Source organism: Caretta caretta, chromosome 15 (genome assembly GCF_965140235.1).
Source record: "Caretta caretta isolate rCarCar2 chromosome 15, rCarCar1.hap1, whole genome shotgun sequence".
Lineage (NCBI taxonomy): Eukaryota > Metazoa > Chordata > Testudines > Cheloniidae > Caretta > Caretta caretta.
Genome location: NC_134220.1, coordinates 8,875,041 through 8,893,896, shown reverse-complemented (window position 1 = coordinate 8,893,896; position 18,856 = coordinate 8,875,041). Strand labels below are relative to the sequence as shown.

The window sequence follows — 18,856 nt, the reverse complement described above, 5'->3', positions numbered from 1 at the left end:
ATGACAAGCACCCGAGAAGAGTTAGGTATTCTTTATTATGGTAGCATAAGGTAAGGACTTCACTAGATGATGCAGGGCATGCCTTTCAGTAAGGACCCTCTGACCAGTTTCGAACTTGGTGCTCCCCTTTTAGGATGTATTTAAGCCTGACCTGCCCGTGCTCCCTTCTGAACGTGCATTTCTGCTGGAGCTACAAACAGATCAAATGAAGGGGAGGAAATTGTTCTGCTGATTTCTATTTAAAAATAGAATCCCAATGCATCCGATGCAGGGAGCTGTAGCTCACGAAAGCTTATGCTCAAATAAATTGGTTAGTCTCTAAGGTGCCACAAGTCCTCCTGTTCTTAATGTCTGTTGAGTGTCAGCTCTACTGGTATTATCCAAGAGGCTTTCCTCCCCCCCACTCAGTACTAATCTCATCAGGAAGCAATGGAATATAGCAGGGCAGGAAAGGTGCCTTAACAGAACAGCACCTCAGTTAGTCAGACCCAGCTGCGCTGCTGCTCCAGGCAGCTGCATGGCAAAGCGCACGGGGCTCTGTTTCCTATGCACGCTCACTCCCTTTAAGAAAAAACAACAATACAGAGCGGATTAAATGCCCCAGACTGGCAGCCCTGGAAATAGAAGTTCTCTGTTTATTCAGGAAATAAGGTACAGCGTGAACTGTGGTAATGCACATACCTAGCCAACCATCAATGGGCTTCTGTTCTGACCTGGAGGGACCCCTTCTAGCAGGGGGGCTGGAACAATTTGTACAGTGGGGACTCTGAGAGCCATTGAACCAAACTGTAAACCCTGCATATGATGGAAACCACTTCAACCCAGGGGGTGCGGCAGCATCCCTTGTTCCAGCACCTATGCCTTCTAGGGGTGAGAGGGCAGTTTAGCCTACATTTCCCCCCCCCCACACACACACACACCCCACTTTCAGTCTTTGACTTCTCTGCTAAGGCTGCCAGCTAGGGAGGCGGGCAGGGCCAATTGTCCTGCTGGTTTTTATGATGGGAAGTGCTACCTACTAGGAACTGGACTGAGACCATGAGCTCATGTTTCATAGGAGGCCAGTCTCGTCCTTGCATCCCAAAGGAAGTAACCAGTTCAGGAATCGCGCTCCCGCTCTGGGGCAGCGGAAGGCAGCATGACAGTGGGAGGAGGGTAAACCGTGCCTGCGAGGATGCTGGGGGAAACCCTTGCTCTCCCGAAAGGAGCCCTTGGACAGTGCAACCTCCTGTTTTAAGGTGCCATGCGAGAGACACGCATGGTCGAAGCTCCATGGACCTCTACCAGATGGATCTTGCCAGGATCCAAGTGCCTGGCATTCTAGGAATTCACCGCCAAGGCTTGGACACCGAGCCAGTCCCCTCTGCTGTGGAACTGCAGCAATTCCTGGTCACACCTAAAGGCTAGAATATCCTATTCCCAGCCCTCTGAGCCAGCCTTTCCTCTCCTCAGTCCCTGCTCTTCAATATTAAGGGATGCAGGTGAAATCAGCAGTGGCTTCCATTGCACTAGTGTAGCAGCCACTGGGGGATCTGGCCGAGTCGCTGACTTGCTAAAGACGCCTTCTCTTTCAGGGTGTCATGTTTGGTTTAAAGATAGAGATGGTCCCTGTGGGCCCCCCCCCCACCATTTTTGTATTGGGAGGGAACTAAAGCCCTACATCTGCAAGGCAGACCAAAACTAGCCCCACCCGAAAGTTGGGACAGTCCAGGCTCCAATCCCGATCTCAGCCTGGTCGTTCAAACCTCTCTCTGGTTTGAATCAAAGAGCGAGTGCTGAGTTGTGCAGTCTTCCAGTGAGGCAGCTGAGTTTTGTCCTTCTCTCTGCTCACAAAATGCCAGGGGAACTTGGGAAGGTGAATAAGGAACAAAAGGGAATTTTCTTTGTTTTTTCCCTTCCCTCCTGGGAAAGATTCTCTGCGTGTGAATTGAAAGTGAGGGGCTAAATTGCCCGGGGCAGCCAAGCACAGTGCAAAGCAGGTGCTGGGGCAGCTTTCTGAGAGCTCTGTTGGTGTAACTCACTCCTCATCTGCAGCAATCCCCGCTGTTCTAACCTGGACACCCAACTGCCAGCATCCCACCGCCGCCTCTCTCTGCCAGGTCCCTCAGCCCTGCACTGCAGGGTGCTATTCCTGGCCTGGGCTCCCAGACCACTCCACTCACACACACCTATGTTCCGAATTGTGGTACTCCCTGCTATTGTAATCTTTAAATGAGCCCCAGGCAGCCCTCTGCCCTCCTCCATGTCAAACAATACAAGCAGAGAGCATTGGGTCATGCTCTCTGCTCTCAGTGTAACCAATATAGAGGAACAAAATGTATATATTTCCACCAGGTGCCCTCAATAGACCTTGGTTTCTTTGCTGCCTCCCCCCTGGCTATGATTATGGTTACGGCAAACTGTTACTGTTTAAACAAATCCTGCTCACTTCCTCTCTCCAAGGGCACCTACCCTGGGGACAATAAGATGTTTTGCAGGCTAAGGTTAAGGGGACATTTTTACGAGACTATGGGCAGCTCGTCACTGATTAGGTGGTGATTTTGTAACGTGGACTAGGCTTAGATCACCAACACTTTGTCCCTTCTGAGCTAAGGCAGGATTTGAATCCACGCCTCCCAAGGTCCCAAACCAATAGCCATTGAGAAAGGGGCTCACTGACTTCAGAGGGGATTTGGAGCAGGCCACTAACCCACTTTGGTCACCAGCCCTCTTGCCTTCTACGTTTCTATTGTCACGTTAGCATCCTGTGTGTGTTGACGCAAGGAACCCTGAATCTGGTTAGGGTTTATTGTTTCGTGTAGATCAGAAAGGTAGCTGTGGGCCAAAATTGTCCTCTGCAGGAATCCTTGTCGTGTCAGATGAAGCCAGGAAAAGAATGTTTTAGCTCTGAAGCAACTTGTTGTGCATAGCCCTTACACATGCTGGAGGTCAGTCAGTGGGCTAGCCCATCAGTGAGGCCAGGCTGACACTATAAACACACGGCGGTATAACTGTGTTGCTTGGGGGTGTTGATTTTCCAGGGGTGTAGAAAATCCACACCCCTGAGGGATGCAGTTACATCGGCCTAACCCTGGTGTAGACAGCACTACGCCGACATAGCAACCCCCTCTCACAGAGGTGGATTAACTACGCTGACCGGAGAAGCTCTCCCATCGGCGCAGTAGCATCTTGGCTGCACCGGTGCAGCATTTAAAGGGTAGAGCTGCCCTGAGAGCGAGCAGGAAAGGAAGTGTTCATTCTGTGGGAATGCCAGTCAGCCAGTCCAGGGAGGGTGATCGGCATTATTTGGGTGTGTGCATTTTCATACAAAGAGCTCATTCAGAGCAGGAGGAACCTAAACGGCAGCCCTGGAAGGTTTGGAGGTGGGTTTGGTATTTTTTTTTTTTGGTTTGTTTTTTAAATTAAAGGTCCACCTGTTTTCTCTTGTCTTACACTTAGGCTGTAGGCTCTTCGGTTCAGGGGCCATCTTTTTGTTCTGTTCGTACAGCATCTCGCACAATGTGGCCCTAATGCAAGACTGGGGCTCTTAGGTGCTATGGTAATACTATCACTAATCCTGTCTGGGGGTGAGAGATGTGTTAGGCATGAATTTATTGTGGAGGACCAACTAGCTTTATTCCAAAATTACTCAAATGTGTCGTTTTAGGAAAACAAGGAACAGCCAGGGGAATTTTCATACCGGTTCAGGGATCTGACTGCCCCTAATTGAGTCACAGGAGGTTCTCCCCCTGCCTTGGAAGATGAAAGACAAACCGAAGTACTCAAGCTTATTAAAAAAAGAAGAGTAATAAAACAATGGGTTAATTTAGTTATCCTTTTGGTGGTGGTTGTTACTTCTCTTTTGCAGAGAGCTTCTAACAAAGATTAGACCCCTTAAAGGTGGGTCCATGTTGAGTAGGGGTACTTCTCTTTCGGGAAGTGAAATCTGAAGTTAATTACTTCCAGCATTAATAGGTGGATTCTGCTCAGCGTTTTGCAGATAACTAAGGCCTGGAGCTCTGAATTCAGTGCAGCTGTGTGTGTATGGTTCTGCTCATGTGGAGTTCCTTGCAGGAATGGGATCTAAGAGTTGTTGTAAATGGACAGAGGTAGGTGAATTCAGCTAAGTTCTGTGAAATTCAGTAACTGGAAGGAGGATTTGTACATTGCATAAAAAGCCACTTGAGAAATTACCTATTCACGTACTTTATGTTTAGCCATTTGTGTAAATGTTTGCAGCGCAGGGCCTTGAAATGGCAAGGTCTTTTATAAACCATTGTCCTTAAAGAACAATTTGGTGACAGGCAAATTAATGAAAATGAATCATTTTAAATGTGAATGAAATGTCGCTGTTTCGCTAAAGTCAGCTTCCATCTCCTCTCCAGGAAATATGGTTTAACTTCATCCTGGTTTAAAAGGGAGAAGCTGTTAATACCTTTAAATTACAACAGCATTTCAGTATCCCATTAAAATCATTCCAGAAATAAATCTAATTCCTGGCAAAGCTTTTGTGAACTTCTTGCCAATCAATGCTAAGGCTGAGTGGAGTCATTCTTTTGTAGATTGCAGAGGCAGCACTGGGCCTAGAAAGGGTTTTGTTTTTGGTTTTTTTGGAGCTGCTGGGCTGTGGCTGATTTATTGTGTGTGTGATCATTGCTAAGGTTTGTTTGCAGTGAGATGATGCTGATTCAGAAGTGTGTGAGTGATGCAGACTGTGTGTTTTAGTTTAGCATCCACCACCAGCTCCCCATGGCATTTTATCAAAACGATAAGGTACTCCTCTTGCTGAGTTCAGATATTCCCCTTGATTCATTGCCTCAGTGAAAGTGGCTGGGTGACTTCTTGAACTCCTAAATATGCAGCTCTGCGAGTACATATGCATTTAGGTTACTGTTGGTTAGCAAGATTTTGATCGCTCTTTGGGGTTTTGGGGTGGGATCTTTTCAGAACTCTTTTTGAAGTTAAAACTAAACATTTTTCTTTTCGTTTTATTTTGTTTTAGTTTCACAAATAGTTGATGGTACTGGATTTTTTTTATTTATTTACTTTAAGTACATACACATTATAATCCTTCCTTCCTCACATGCTTTGTCCATGTGGACTCTCTAATCTTTGGGGCCAGGGATTCCTACTCTGCGTATGAACTGTGACTGGCATAGTGGGGTGCTGAACTTGACAGGGGCCTCCAGGCACTGCAGGAATAGGATAATTTCTAATTTAAGGATGTTTTTGCTTTGTTTGGTTTTTTCTTTGCTTTTTTGGTTGTTCTTTTAAATGTTAAAGGACTATATTTAAATATAGCCTTATATTATGTAGGATTTGTTGTTAATAATGCTTCGATTTTGTGTGTCTTTTGAAGTGGGCAAGAAATTTATCAGGTAACTTTTTTCAATCATGAATAACTTTTCAATAGCCTTTTTTTTTGCTATTGGTTAGTCAATGGGACCTCAAGTCACCCCTTATTTAGTATAAATGTAAAGAAACAGCTTTTCAGCTGCTGTAAACCATCCTAGCTGGATCAACTTCATAGAATATCAGGGGTGGAAGGGACCTCAGGAGTTTGCACCAGCTGAGGCACTGGGCCAAAACACAGAGCTCTCTTTCGGTTGCTAAAAAATATTAAACAAAGCTAGGGGGTACTGAGAAATGCTCCTATTTAAAAATAGAGCTGTGGCAAATGAACAACTTGGGAGAAGCTTGGACCACTTCAAGAATATGAGGCACAAACAAGGTTTCTACCCTTTAAATATGAGGAATCATAGAATCATAGAATATAAGGGTTGGAAGGGACCCCAGAAGGTCATCTAGTCCAACCCCCTGCTCGAAGCAGGACCAATTCCCAGTTAATGATGATTCCCAGTTAAATCATCAGGATGTTGTTAGTTCATCAGGATGAACTAACAAGACACCCTCAAACTCTTGTATGTTCCCTGGATTTTAAATATTTTCCTTAAAGTATGAATGTTTGGGGAACTTCCATTAAAAGTATTTTAATAAAAAGTAGGGCTGTCAAGTGATTTTAAAAAAGTAATTGCGCGATTAAACAATAACGGAATACCATTTATTGAAATGTTTCTGATGTTTTCTACATTTTCGAATATATCGGTTTCAATTACAATACAGAATACAAAGTGTACAGTGCTCGCTTTATATTTATTTTTGATTAAAAATATTTGCACTAAAAATATTTGTAAAAAACAAAAGAAATAGTGGTTTTAAATTCACCTATTACAAGTACTGGAGTGCAATCTCTTTATCATGGAAGTTGAACTTATAAATGTAGAATTTTGTACAAAAAGTAACTGCATTGAAAAATAAAACAATGTAGAACTTTAGAGCCTACAAGTCCACTCAGTCCTATTTCAGCCAATTGCTCGGACAAAAAACTTGATTACAATTTGCAGGCGATAATGCTGCCCGCTTCTTGTTTACAATGTCACCTGAAAGTGAGAACAGGAGATTGCATGGCCCTTTTGTAGCCAGCGTCGCAAGATATTTACGTGCCAGATGTGCTAAAGATTCCTATGTCCCTTCATGCTTCAGCAACCATTCCAGAGGACATGTGTCCATGCTGATCACGGGTTCTGCTTGATAACGATCCAAAGCAGAGCGGACCGACGCATGTTCATTTTCATCATCTGAGTCAGATGCCACCAGCAGAAGGTTGATTTTTCTTTTTTTCTTTTTTTTTTTTTTTTTTGCATTGGAGTGTTGCTCTTTTAAGACTTCTGAAAGCAAGGCGGGTGCTGAAGCCATTTTTAGAACTCTCACCTTGGTATCTTCCTTGCATTTTGTCAAATCTGCTGTGAAAGTGTTCTTAAAACGCTTTAAGAACGTGCGTTGGGTCATCATCCAAGGCTGCTATAACATGAAATCTATGGCGGAATGTGGGTAAAACAGAGCAGGAGACATACAGTTCTCCCCCAAGGAGTTCAGTCACAAATTTAATTAATGCATTATTTTTTAATGAGCATCATCAGCATGGAAGCATGTCCTCTGGAATGGTGGCTGAAGCATGAAGGGGCATCCAAATGTTTAGCATATCTGGCACATAAATACCTTGCAATGGCAGCTACAGAAGTGCCATGCGAATGCCTGTTCTCACTTTCAGGTGACAGGCAGCACCATCTCCTGTAAATGTAAACAAACTTGTTTGTCTTAGTGATTGGCTGAACAAGAAGTAGGACTGAGTGGACTTGTAGGCCTAAAGTTTTACACTGTTTTGTTTTTTGAGTGCAATTATGTAACCAAAAAAAAACCCCCTACATTTGTAAGTTGCACTTTCATGATAAAGAGATTGCACTGCAGTACTTGTGTGAGGTGAATTGAAAAATACTATTTGTTTTGTTTTTTACAGTGCAAATATCTGTAATAAAACTAATATAAAGTGAGCACTGTACACTTTGTATTCTGTGTTGTAATCTAAATCCATATATTTGAAAATGTAGAAAAACATTCAAAAATATTTAATAAATTTCAATTGGTATTCTCTCGTTTAACTGTGCGATTAATCCCCATTAATTTTTTGAGTTAATTGTGTGAATTAACTGCGATTAATTGACGGCCCTAATGAAAAGAGATTCTCTGGGATATTTTAATCATGAGTGTGACTTTTAAAAGACGGGCGTTTGAAGTGAAAGAGGGGAAAATGAGGGGAAGATAGAGGCTTTGTCTATGGCATTGATATGCCAGCTAAGGAGTAATTCATCCCTCTGGAATTTCTTATGTGGACCAGATCTCTTTGGTGTCTTTCTGAGACTTAAGCTAGGTTCAGTGAAGGAACCTACCACTTGCGCTGTCTCCTGCTATTTAATTGCCGTTTTATTAGCATTTTTTGTGATCAGCATTTGTATCCACATTTGTCCTGTTCTTCAAAAGTGTTATAAAAGAATAACAAATATATGTGTAAGTTAGCACGTTTAGAAATAAAGGCCCCAATTCAGCAAGCGCCTGGGCATGTGCTTAAAGTTTAAACATGTGCTTGCATGCTTTTCTGGAAGAGGGCCAAGTTAAGTGAAAAGCTGCAATCCAGTGTGTGGTGTGGGGCTAGGTGCTGTGCTGTTACAAATCTGGGACTTGTCTGCGAGCTAAAGGACAGACACAAAGGAGACTTTTCCTTTAAGGCTGACAGAATGTAGGGGAGACGGAGAGGAGGAAATTCAAAAATAATTCCTCCTTTGGATGACTTTATATTACTTTATGCCCCAAGTTGTGTTAGTTTGATAGGATGAGTAATTCTTAAAGGGCAAGTTAAACTTGTGATGACCAGCTAATACAAAATCATAGGATGATCAGATCAGTTACTAATAACCAGTGACTTTTGCATGCATATTGAAGTCTGAAAAATTATCTTAATTTACAAGGGCATGTGTGTGTGTGTGGAGGGAGAGGGGTGGTTGAGGGTAAGCAGAAAAGAGATCAGTGCTCAGGATTCTTCGCTGTGAGGTCAGCCAGTGGTTCTCGGTCTATTACAGGAATGGGTGGGTGAGGTTCTGTGGCCTGCGATGTGCAGGAGATCAGACTAGATGATCATGATGGGCCCTTCTGGCCGTAAAGGCTAAGAGTCTGAGTCTGTTTTATGCCATCTGTGTGGAGGCACGCACACCCTCAATAACATAGTGTACGAGCAGCTGAACAGAAAGCACAAACCCAATAACCTTTAGGAGACTTTCCAGCCCTCCCATAGTGGTGTACGGTTGGATATGGGGGCAACAGTGAAGGTTCACTGCCACCTCTAGGCGAGCATAAGCATAGGCACCCTCTGAAGACTGGAGCAGAGAGAGAAAACAATCTTGGGATTTGTCCCAAATCATTGCAATCTCTGTGCCAGGCCACCTACTATCAGCTGCTGTATGTATGTATGCGACTACATAGGCTGTTTAGGCTTTGGTATAAATACCTTTAGCTGTTTCTTTATTCCCAGTGCAGTAATCCCTCTAGGACACTTAGAATTACACATGACAAGCATCCGAGTGAGTCCAGAGCCACCAGGCTACACTGGATTGCTGCCTAGGTTACTGCAGCCATGATCCATGCTGGGGCTACATTTTTTCTAAGGATCTTAAAGAGCTAAGCATTGAGAGCAGCCTGTTCAGGACAGACGGCTTCTCAGTTAGATCCCTTTGCAACGGAGCTTGGCTGGGGCTGCCCCTAAAACTGAGCTACCCTGGGGATATGCTGCCACTGCCTTCATAAGATGCTCTAATATAAATTCCCCCCCCCCCCCCACCACACACTTAGCCCTCGATAACCAGTTTGTCCTGAGAGGGGTGGGGGGAGGATGTGTTATAGAGGGAGAGGAAAATCAAGGACAGCACAATAGGAGAAGAAAAATTCTTAGTGAGTGTATGAGCTGGGAATGTTTACACTTGGCTCCTATAATCACACCGAGCCTATAGATAGCCTAGAACAAACTTCGGCCTGTGTTGTTTGAAATGGGGTGGGGGGCTTGAAGGCATGGAGGCAACTCAGGCGGAGGGGAGAGGAAGAGTTATTTTCTATTGAGTTTATTTTAAACCTGCCACTTTGGTGCATCCTAAAAGCAGATAATTTGCACTTCCCAAGTATGGTTCGATGCCCTGGGGACAAGACATCACAGGCAGGCATGGTTTAGTGGTATCTGGAAATGGGGTGATGCCATCTCGGGCAGGGACAGCCTCTCAACCCTCTCTTCTCTGGGATGGTGGCTCCTGAGTCCCCTCCAGCCCACATCTGTGCTGAGGTGGGCATTGCTTTCTCTGCTTTTCTTGGGGCCGTCCTGTGTGTCCGGCAGCCACTCCAATTTCCCCGTGTGAGAGAAGGATGCAAGTTGGAGGATCAACGTTAGCATGTGGGTAACCGCTCCCTTTCCACTGGAGGAGGAGGGCACAGAGAGTAAGTGCCCACTATGGAGAAATCCAGTTTGAGGGCACCTGTTACTGGAAGAACAGTATCTTCCAGAGGGATTCAAACATCTGCTGTCCCATCATCAAGCCCTGGGCTGGATTGGAATGGACTCACTGAACACTGATGGGACAAGAACGCTCCTTTGCCTTCTCTGTTCACATGAGTCTTCCTTCTGATTCCAGTTTGCCTTCTACGCCATTCATGATTTAACTTTGTATTAACCCCCAAGCATCTTTCTCTAGACTGGCTCACAGCCAGCCTGGGAAGGGAGGACTGACAGACTCTTCCGTGGGATGTGAAGATTTGCAGGGTGCACAGAGACTAGGGCCCTGGAATGCTTTTTGAATACACAGGGCCAAATTCTGCTCTTGGCTACCCTGGATTTACACACTGAGACAGATCCTCAGCTGGCATGAATCAACATAGCTCCACCGACTTCCATGCAGTTGAAGTTGTCAGGGCTGTGTTCATTTGCACCAGTTCAAGATCTGGCTCATTAACTTTGGCATGGACACTCTAGATTTACACTGGTGTAACTGAGAACAGAGTTTGAGCGGCAGGGCATTGCAATGAATCCACAGATATGCACCTGGGGCTTGATCCTGTGAAGTGAGCTGTAGTCCACGAAAGCTGATGCTCCAATAAATTTGTTAGTCTCTAAGGTGCCACAAGTCCTCCTGGTCTTTTTGCAGACTAACACAGCTGCTACTCTGAAACCTGTCAGAAATGGTGCTACTGAATGGAGTGGGAACAGGCTCCTGAGGAGGAAGGCAGAGCCTCACTAGGGTTAAGGGTAGGTGTGGGAGCAGAGCTGATCTCCTCTTAAAACATGGGCCAGTGAGGAGTGTCGGAGCCCCTCAAAGGGGCCAGCCATGTTCCTGTACATCTTCCCCCAGCGCCCCTTGCACTTCCCTGTCTACATAACACAGCTGGGCACCACAGAGGCCAGGCTTGAAAACACCATCCTGAAGAATCACTTTCACTGGGCAGGTGTATGTGAGCCCTGGGCTGAAGTCGGCGACCTCTGGGTGTCACTCAGCTGCAATCATAGGGGATGAGCTGGACCAATTGGCTGTTTAAATATTCATGTTGATCTGTCAATCCTCCCACCTACCCTCCACTCCCTAACTTGTGTGTTCCAGGCAGGTTTCTCTGCTGAGTGTATTTGAGCAGATGCCTTTGGAGAGCTTACTATTAAATTAGTCCTTCCTGCATCCAAATGGAGATAATGATGTTTTCATTAGCCTGGGATGATGTATTACATCTTGATGTAAGAGGCATGCCAGAAAAAAAGAGAGGTGGAACTGGACTTTTTCTTTTGAGCTGACTGACACAGCTCGCTAGACTTTTCAGCTTCCCCATGCTGGGTGTGTTTAATGAGCCTCCCCCCACCCCCTTTCTTCATTGGCTAAATGCTCTGACATCTCACAGGCTCACTTGTGTGTGGTGGTTGCTTTTTTTTTTTTTTTTTAATCAACTGTGGAAAGTTTTCTAACTGAATTACTTGGGCTGCTGCTGTTTAGCCTGATTGTCTAGTTGCCTTAAGGTACACAACTCTGCCACTAGGCACTCAGTCTACCAACTCCTTCCCTGGCCAGCTTGGCTGCCCTTTTTACCCACCGGCAACCCAGTGTCCAGGGTTCCCATGGGAGGCATTGGCACATGCAAATCACAAGAGCAGGCCCTTGGAGCCAGGTTTCTTATAGAATCATAGAATATCAGGGTTGGAAGGGACCTCAGGAGGTCATCTAGTCCAACCCCTTGCTCAAAGCAGGACCAATCCCCAATTTTTGCCTCAGATCCCTAAATGGCCCCCTCAAGGATTGAGCTCATAACCCTGGGTTTAGAAGGCCAATGCTCAAACCACTGAGCTATCCCCTCCCAAATTTTGTTTTAAGCAGGTGAACAGAGAACCCTGGAAGAACAGATTTTTGATGTATTTTGGGGGGGGGGTGCTGCCATAGAAATCGGGAGCAGTTGCAAAGGATGGTGGATGATGGAAGGATGATGTCAAACCTGTGTCTACACGGTGCTTTATCAGGAGCAGTTAATGCTCCACAAAGGGAAGAGAGCTAAAGATAGGCAGACAGCCCCAGGTCCCACCTTGCTAGAGCTCTGTGTCTTGGCTATGAAGAACAGACATATAGTCCATTGAGGGGGAAACCGCTGTACCATCCCGCTCATCCCAATCCAAGCCTTTCTCCCCCCCCCCCCCCCCCCCAGTGCAGGGAGTTGAGTGGCAGAAAGTTTTTGCTTTGCTTTTCAGACTGGGCTCCTTTCCTCCCCCTGATACACGTGGGGGCGGGGGCCCAACTCCAGAACCATTGTGGGTCTTGTAGGCCACCTGAAACATCCCCTCGCTATCCAGTCCCCCCACCCTTCCCTTTGGAAAGAGGTGGCTGCAGGGGGGGGGGGGGTGGAGGAAGAGACCCTGCGGGATGCCTCCTCAGGGCCAGGCGAACAGCCCTGTTTCAGCACCCGTGTGAGTGAGAGGAGACCGCTCCCCCTCGGCAGGCTCCGGATCCAGCTCTGGGGTCCGTCCTCCCTCGGGGGCTTGCGAGGGGGATGGAGTGTGCGGCAAGGCAACCCATGCTCCAGGCAGCCCTGTGACTGGGGACGGAGCTGGCCGCCTGGCACACATCCAGCTGCAAAGTTCCAGAAGTGACCGGGCAGGGGCCTTTCCCTAACCGGGTGATTGGAGGGGCAGCCGTGTTCACCCACCGCCCCCTTTGCACACGCGAGCTGGAGTCTGCGTGGCCGGAGCCCCCTTCGGTTTGGAAGAGGTGCACGGCGGAGAAAGCGGGCTGCAGAGCGCCTGTCAACAAGCGGGGGGGGGGGGAGTTCTTCATCGCTCTCTAATTGGAAAAGGAGTTTCAGCTGGGTGGTGATTATTTGGCCCCCGACTAGAGTGACCCCCCCACCCGGCCAGGCGGCTCTATAAGAGGCGTAGGGCGCGGCGCACACAGAGCCTGGCCTCTCTAAGGAGGGCTGCAGCCGCTCGCTCCGCACCCCGCCAAAGCCCTGCTCGGGCGCCCGAGTGAAGTCGGGGTCAGCGATGATCGGATACCGGAGGCACATCAAGGAATAAATTCCTCTGCGGCCACCCGCCTTGAGCTCATCGCTGGGGCTCCCTCCCTCCATATTTTTGCTGCCTTTTCATCTCCCCGCGAAGAGACGCTCGGTGCTTGCAGGGGAGGAGGGGGGGGCTGGGGGAAGCTACTTATTCCTCCCCCGGCGCGGGAGAGCGGCGCAGCCAGCCCCACTTGCGGGGGAAGGGGGAACCCCGCCTTGGACAGCCAAAGGCGGCTGCTCTGCTGGAAGGTAAGTCCATCGACCCGAGCAGCTCCGCTCGGCGAGCATGCAGCCAGAGCAGCGGGCTGGCGACCATGCCCCCCGCTTTTGTGCTTTGAGCCGGAGCCAGGGAGGCTCCCCAAGGTAAGCCCCGGCATGACCTCTGGGCGCGCTCGGCTCCCTCTGCCTCTGGGCACCTTTTCCCCGGGAGCGAAGCTTTCCCCCTTCCCAGGAAAAGCGACCCTGCTCGCAGCAAACCCGCGGTGGGAGGGAGCCGGTCTGGCGGCTGGGGCGCAGGCGAATCCGTGGGGTTTGGCTGGCGTTTCTCTAGCGAACTTTGCAACGACTTTTCAGTTTGTTCAGAAGCGCGCGTGTGTGTCTCTGTGTGTGTGTGTGTGTGTCTAATACACAAAGCTGCAACGACAACTGGTCAACGGCGCTAGCGTAGGGAAAGGGGTGCTCGCCTGGGGGCAGGTAGCGGTAACCCTGCTCCGCACTTTAAGACTCGAGATGGGTATAGCATGGGGTGGAATATGTCTGGGGGCGAGCACGCTTCTCTCTGCAGTGTTGCAGAAGAGGCGCGGTTGTGATACTTTCACGTAGCACTTCGCTCTGTCCACATGACGCCGATGCCATGTCCGCGTTGGGTGCTTGGTGCAAACTGGAGCTCCAGGAGAGAAAAACTTGTAGGGAAAGGGGATTCCCCCCCCCCCCTCCAACGAATAAATGCGGGGAAGCTTTGTTACAAGCCAGCCGGCTCTCGCGTTTGCCGGTCGCCCCCGAATTTCCTAGCTTCTCTTCCTGTTCACACTGCGGAGGGCGAGGGCATTTCGGAGCGGGATAGGCGGGTGACGGATTCATGTTTCTCAAGCCTTGGTGCACTTGTGGAAACTGGGAGAAGGGGTTAGGCGGCGAGCTGGCCGCGCAGAGGAAGAGGGAGCGATCTGGAAAGCCAGCAGGGCTGCCTTTCTCAGCGTGGCTTCCCTCTGAAACTTTGTCTTTGCTCCCAGCTCCTTCCCGGGTCCTGACCCGGGAGCAGGGACATACCAGCAGAAAAGCCACTCCGCTTTGGTCGGGGGGAACTCTCCAAGGGAAAGCTGGGGGCAGACGCCCTCCGCCCTGCTCTCTCCAGGCGCAGGTGTATTTCCCTGGCAGCTCTAGAGCGCAGGTAAAAGCAAAGGCTCTGCGGAGAACCCCCCGCAGCTCTTAGGGCAGCAAATCTCCCCCGGTCGGGGCGATTGTAAAGCGGCCTTGCTGGGGCTGGTAACCCCCTGGCAGGCCGGTCTGGTCAGTGCCACGTTAGATCCGCGCCAGCCACAGAGACCCCGCTATTGGTTTGGCTGCAGGGGGCTCCTGCTCTTTCTCCCGAGTCTCACCAGGGCCGCGCTCTCTTCCCCGCACCGTGCCAGCGGGGCCGGGGAAACTCTCCGCCTGGGGAAAGAGGGACGGGGCTGCTCAGCGGAGAGCGGCCGCGTACAGAGAGAGCTCGCCGGATCCCTGGCTCCGTGCCCCGGGCTGGGGCAGGGACGCTGGAGCGCTGGCGGGGGGCGGCCAGCTCCACTCCCGGGAGAGAGCGGAGCTGACCTAGACACGGCGGCTGGCGCCGGCTTCGCTTCGCTTGGGTCCTTGGGCCGCTCCTGTTCTATTTCCACGTTGCTTTGAAGATTAGCCAGGCTAAAGCCGGGGGAGGGGGTATTAACATGTGCATTGCCATTCAGCTGCCCCGGCCTCCTGCCCGGCCGGGGGCAGATCGATCTCTCCCCCGCGGAGGAGAAGCCAGCGGCATTGCGCGGCAGCCCAGCCGGGGACGGGGCCGGGGGATGCGCGTTTTGCTCTCAGTGATTTAACACCCATCTGTGTAAGGGGGAGCACCTGGGGGCCGAGCGGTTGTAACGCTGTCCAGGTGTAGCAGGGCCCTGGGCTCGCCACGCCGAGAACCAGCAGCAAAAAACAGGCTCCGGGATGGACTATCCCTGTCTGAAAGAGAAGAAGAAACAGCCGCCTGCGGCCTTTCCCCCTTGGACAGCCGGACTCGGGGCTGCCCGCTTGCTCCGCAGAGGTGCGCGGCTACTCGGTGGGTTTAAAGCGCCCCGTTCCGTTCCCGCAGCCGCACGGCTCGGAGAGGAATGGCTAACTCTGCCCTTGCCTTCTGGGGGCGAACGAGTCCATAGAGCCGGGTCCCCTCCGCTCCTCCTTTCCAGCTGCCACCTTCTCTCCGAAACGCCCTAAGGCTGGGGGAGACCGTGGGGGCTAGAAAGAGCAGCTGGCAACCGCAGGAGTCGGGGACAACGGCCGGAGTGATCCGAACCCACCGAGCTACCCCGGGCGCGTCCGCCCCAGATGCCGTCCAAGGGGGAGCCGCGGCCCGCTCGCGTTTTACTTAAACGAGTCTTCAGAAGTTCGGAGTGTTTTTAAAGCGTTTCAGGCCTTACAAGTGCACCAAGCTCGGCCACTGCAACCGGCCTCGGAGCCCCCCCTCCCCCCCAGTCCGCGTTGTACTGTATTCCCCGCTCCATCCTTTCCGCACCGAACCGCTCCAACTCGGAAAGGAGAAGCGCTCTGCAGCCCAGACGAGTGGGGGCTGAGCAAATAAAGCCGCTTTCTCGTGCTGGGCTGCGGGTGGACGTGCAGCACCGGGGTTACACCGAATAACTAACGCTGCTTCCCACCCCCCTCCGCCATCCACCCTTCCTGCGCCCTCTCGCTCATGTTTGAAGCCGCTAAAGGATCCTCCCCGGACCCTGTGCGCAAGTGACGGGCTGCTACGATTCTGCCAGAGCAGCCACTGGTGGGCTCCCCATTGATCACCCCGCTAGCAAACCCGCCCTGCAAGCATCTTGCCCTCTGCGCCTGGCTTTCCTCCCGCATCCCCTGGCTGGCCAGCAGCCCTGGGGCTGCACTGGGGCGAGCTGCCCATCAGCGGTAACTTTTCCTTCTCCCCTTGCAAAAGGAGCGAGTTCTTCTCCCAGCGGCAGGTTTTTGAGGGCGCTGCACCGGCCGGCTCGGGAAAAGGGCACGGTGCGGGTCACCGCTTTGGCTTGCAAAGCACGCCAGGGCCAAGGGAGAGTCCTGCAAACCCGCGGCTTGCTCCGTGGAGACCCCCGATCCCCGGCAGTAACGAGTCACGAGTATCCCGGAGTAACTCGGTTCAGAGGCCAGCCTAGAGCCGGCTGGCCGGGCTGGGTTTGCCGGGCTCTGAGTGGGCGGCCCCGGGATCTGTCCAGGGTGCTGACGCCGGGCTCAGGCCTTGCCGGGCCGCGGATTCGGGCAGGGGGCACGCTCCTCTCGGACTCCCAGGGGCACCTGATTGCCGGATCCCCCGGCCCAGCCACCGCCGGCTGAGAAGGCGGCGGAAGAGTCGTTCAGAGCGAAGCACGTGTAACGACCGCGGCTCTGGGCGGGCGGGCGCCCACCAAAGTACACCCAGGCTTTGCCTGCGAGCTCCAGACTCGGCGTTCGAGGGAATCTCGCTACTCGAGCCCTTTGCACTTGCCGAGTTTCCTCCGGCGCTCGCTCGGAAACGCGAAGGCGTGTACACGTTGTGACCCGAAACCGTGTTCTCAGCTCCTCTGTTTACAGGTCTTGGTCTTGGCACCTACAGCCGCTCTCCCCTGTTCCCACCTCTCCTGGCCGCTTGCTCTAAGAGCTAACCCCGGGGGGCTGTCATGGAAGCGGCGCGTTTTATCTTCCTCCTTCTTCCAACCGCAGGTGCGCTCCAGTCCCGCGGAGTCAACGCGTTTAGAAGACTCCCGTTCTCTGAGCCCGACTTCAGTCCGGTCCCACTGGCGTCTGCCCCTGCCCTTTGAGCCAAAGCGGGTGGGGATTTCCCAGGCTCTTTGCTCGGTCCACTACAATACCATTTCGCTCCCACAGATAACTCCTTCCATGCCCAAGCTGATCCACCCCCGCCCGGGAACTGTTCTCCACCCTCGACCGGAATTCGGAGTCAGACTTGGAACGTCCCATAACTGAAGAGCGGGAGCAAAAACCCGGGGTTTGGGTGCTGCTTGTTAGGGGAGGCAAAGCTCAGATCCGGATCTCGATTCAGATTTTGAAAGTCTCCCTCCCCACCCACCCCCAGTCTGGGGTGTCCACCCCTAGAGATGAGACGGAGCAAAATCCTTGGTAATTTCTCGTCCAGCCTGATGCCCGCTCCATTCTGGTTCAAGTTAAAGGCTAGAAAAGGAGAGGTAGAGAATGCGGGGCGGGGGAGGGATAGCTCAAGGGTTTGAGCATTGGCCTGCTAAACCCAGGGTCGTGAGTTCAATCCTTGAGGGGGCCATTTAGGAATCTGGGGCAAAAATTGGCGATTGGTCCTGCTCTGAGCAGGGGGTTGGACTAGATAACCTCCTGAGGTCCCTTCCAACCCTGGTATTCTATGATTCGTCACTAAAACCGCGGGTTTCATTTCTTATTTGGCTCCAGGAATCATAGACTATCAGGGTTGGAAGGGATCTCAGGAAGTCATCTAGTTCAACCCCCTGCTCAGGGCCAATCGCCAATTTTTGCCCCAGATCCCTAAATGGCCCCCTCAAGGATTGAACTCACAACCCTAGGTTTAGCAGGCCAATGCTCAAACCCTTGAGCTATCCCTCCCCCACAAGTTGGAAAGCAATTTTTATCTTTAAAAAATGTAATTTGTTCCTGCAAGAATCGAAGGGGGTGTGCACCGCTGGCAGGGCAGGGTTGTGTGGAGGGCCTCAGCATGGGCTGCCTGGAGCCAAGGCATGGGGGGATGCTGGGATCTCAGATTTTGTTAACAAATAACACTGGCAGATGCGCCATAATGAATGGAATATCCCAGGGGTCAGATCCGTGTTGGTGTAAATCAGCATCACTTCCATTCAAGTCAGTGGAGCTACACGGATTTACACCATCGCAAGGTCTTTGCTTAACTGGATGCTTTTGATTCTATAGCTAGGTGCATTCATTTCCTTCCTATGCTTTCAAGTTAGGATTTTCCCCCTGAAAATCCTGTCAGGCCCCTTGATAATTATGCACTAAATCCCCGAAGGTCTGATCCACCTCCCATTGAAGTTAATGGAAAGAGAGATGCTAGTTGATTTAAAGGAGAGCAGAATCAGCTACTTGCTGTGAATGGAGCTGTACAGGTGTAGGGGAGATAAAGTGGGGACTTGGAAAAGCACAAAGGCACTGAACTGCCAAAATCCATCTGACTGTCAATGACAGTGGATGCCTGAATGCCATCTGTGCCTTAGAAATTCACCACCCCTCCCCAGGGCAGGGTCCCTGTCCCAAAGAATTTACAGCCTAGGTTTAGCTAGAACATCCTAGTGGTAACCTAGCTGAGGATCATAGATTATCAGGGCTGGAAGGGAGCAGGCTATCTAGTCCAACCCCCTGCTCAAAGCAGGACCAATCCCCAATTTTTGGCCCAGATCCCTAAATGGCCCCATCAGGGATTGGCCTCACAACCCTCAGTTTAGCAGGCCAATGCTTAAACCACTGAGCTATCCCTCACTCGGATCTGGTCCTCTAAGCTGTTGTTCCTATTTTGCTAATGTAGTCTGTATTTGCATTTCAGGTCAGTAGTGGATCTGTATAAAGGCTCAGGAAATCTGCCTAAATGTTTAAATCAGTGACTGAAAACTATGTATAGTAACTGATATGTCATGTGAGCTCTGCTTGCATACATTGACATTTACCTTTTCTGAGTAAGGAGAATACTGTTCAATACCTC

At 50.5% G+C, this 18,856-nt stretch overlaps 1 protein-coding gene across 4 annotated transcripts in view; it reads left to right on the top strand.

The window, feature by feature from the left end:
- Positions 1-18,856, top strand: part of NOS1 (nitric oxide synthase 1) — a 138,839-nt gene that overhangs the window by 39,457 nt on the left and 80,526 nt on the right. For 2 of the 4 annotated variants that reach the window (XM_048821377.2, XM_048821380.2), the window contains exon 1: positions 13,080-13,185. The exons of 1 other annotated variant lie outside the window; for it this stretch is intronic. The gene's annotated coding sequence lies outside the window, so the exon portion shown is untranslated. Of the gene's footprint in view, positions 1-13,079; positions 13,300-18,856 lie in introns of those variants that run through there. One more of the 4 variants, XM_048821379.2, reaches the window with a different exon arrangement.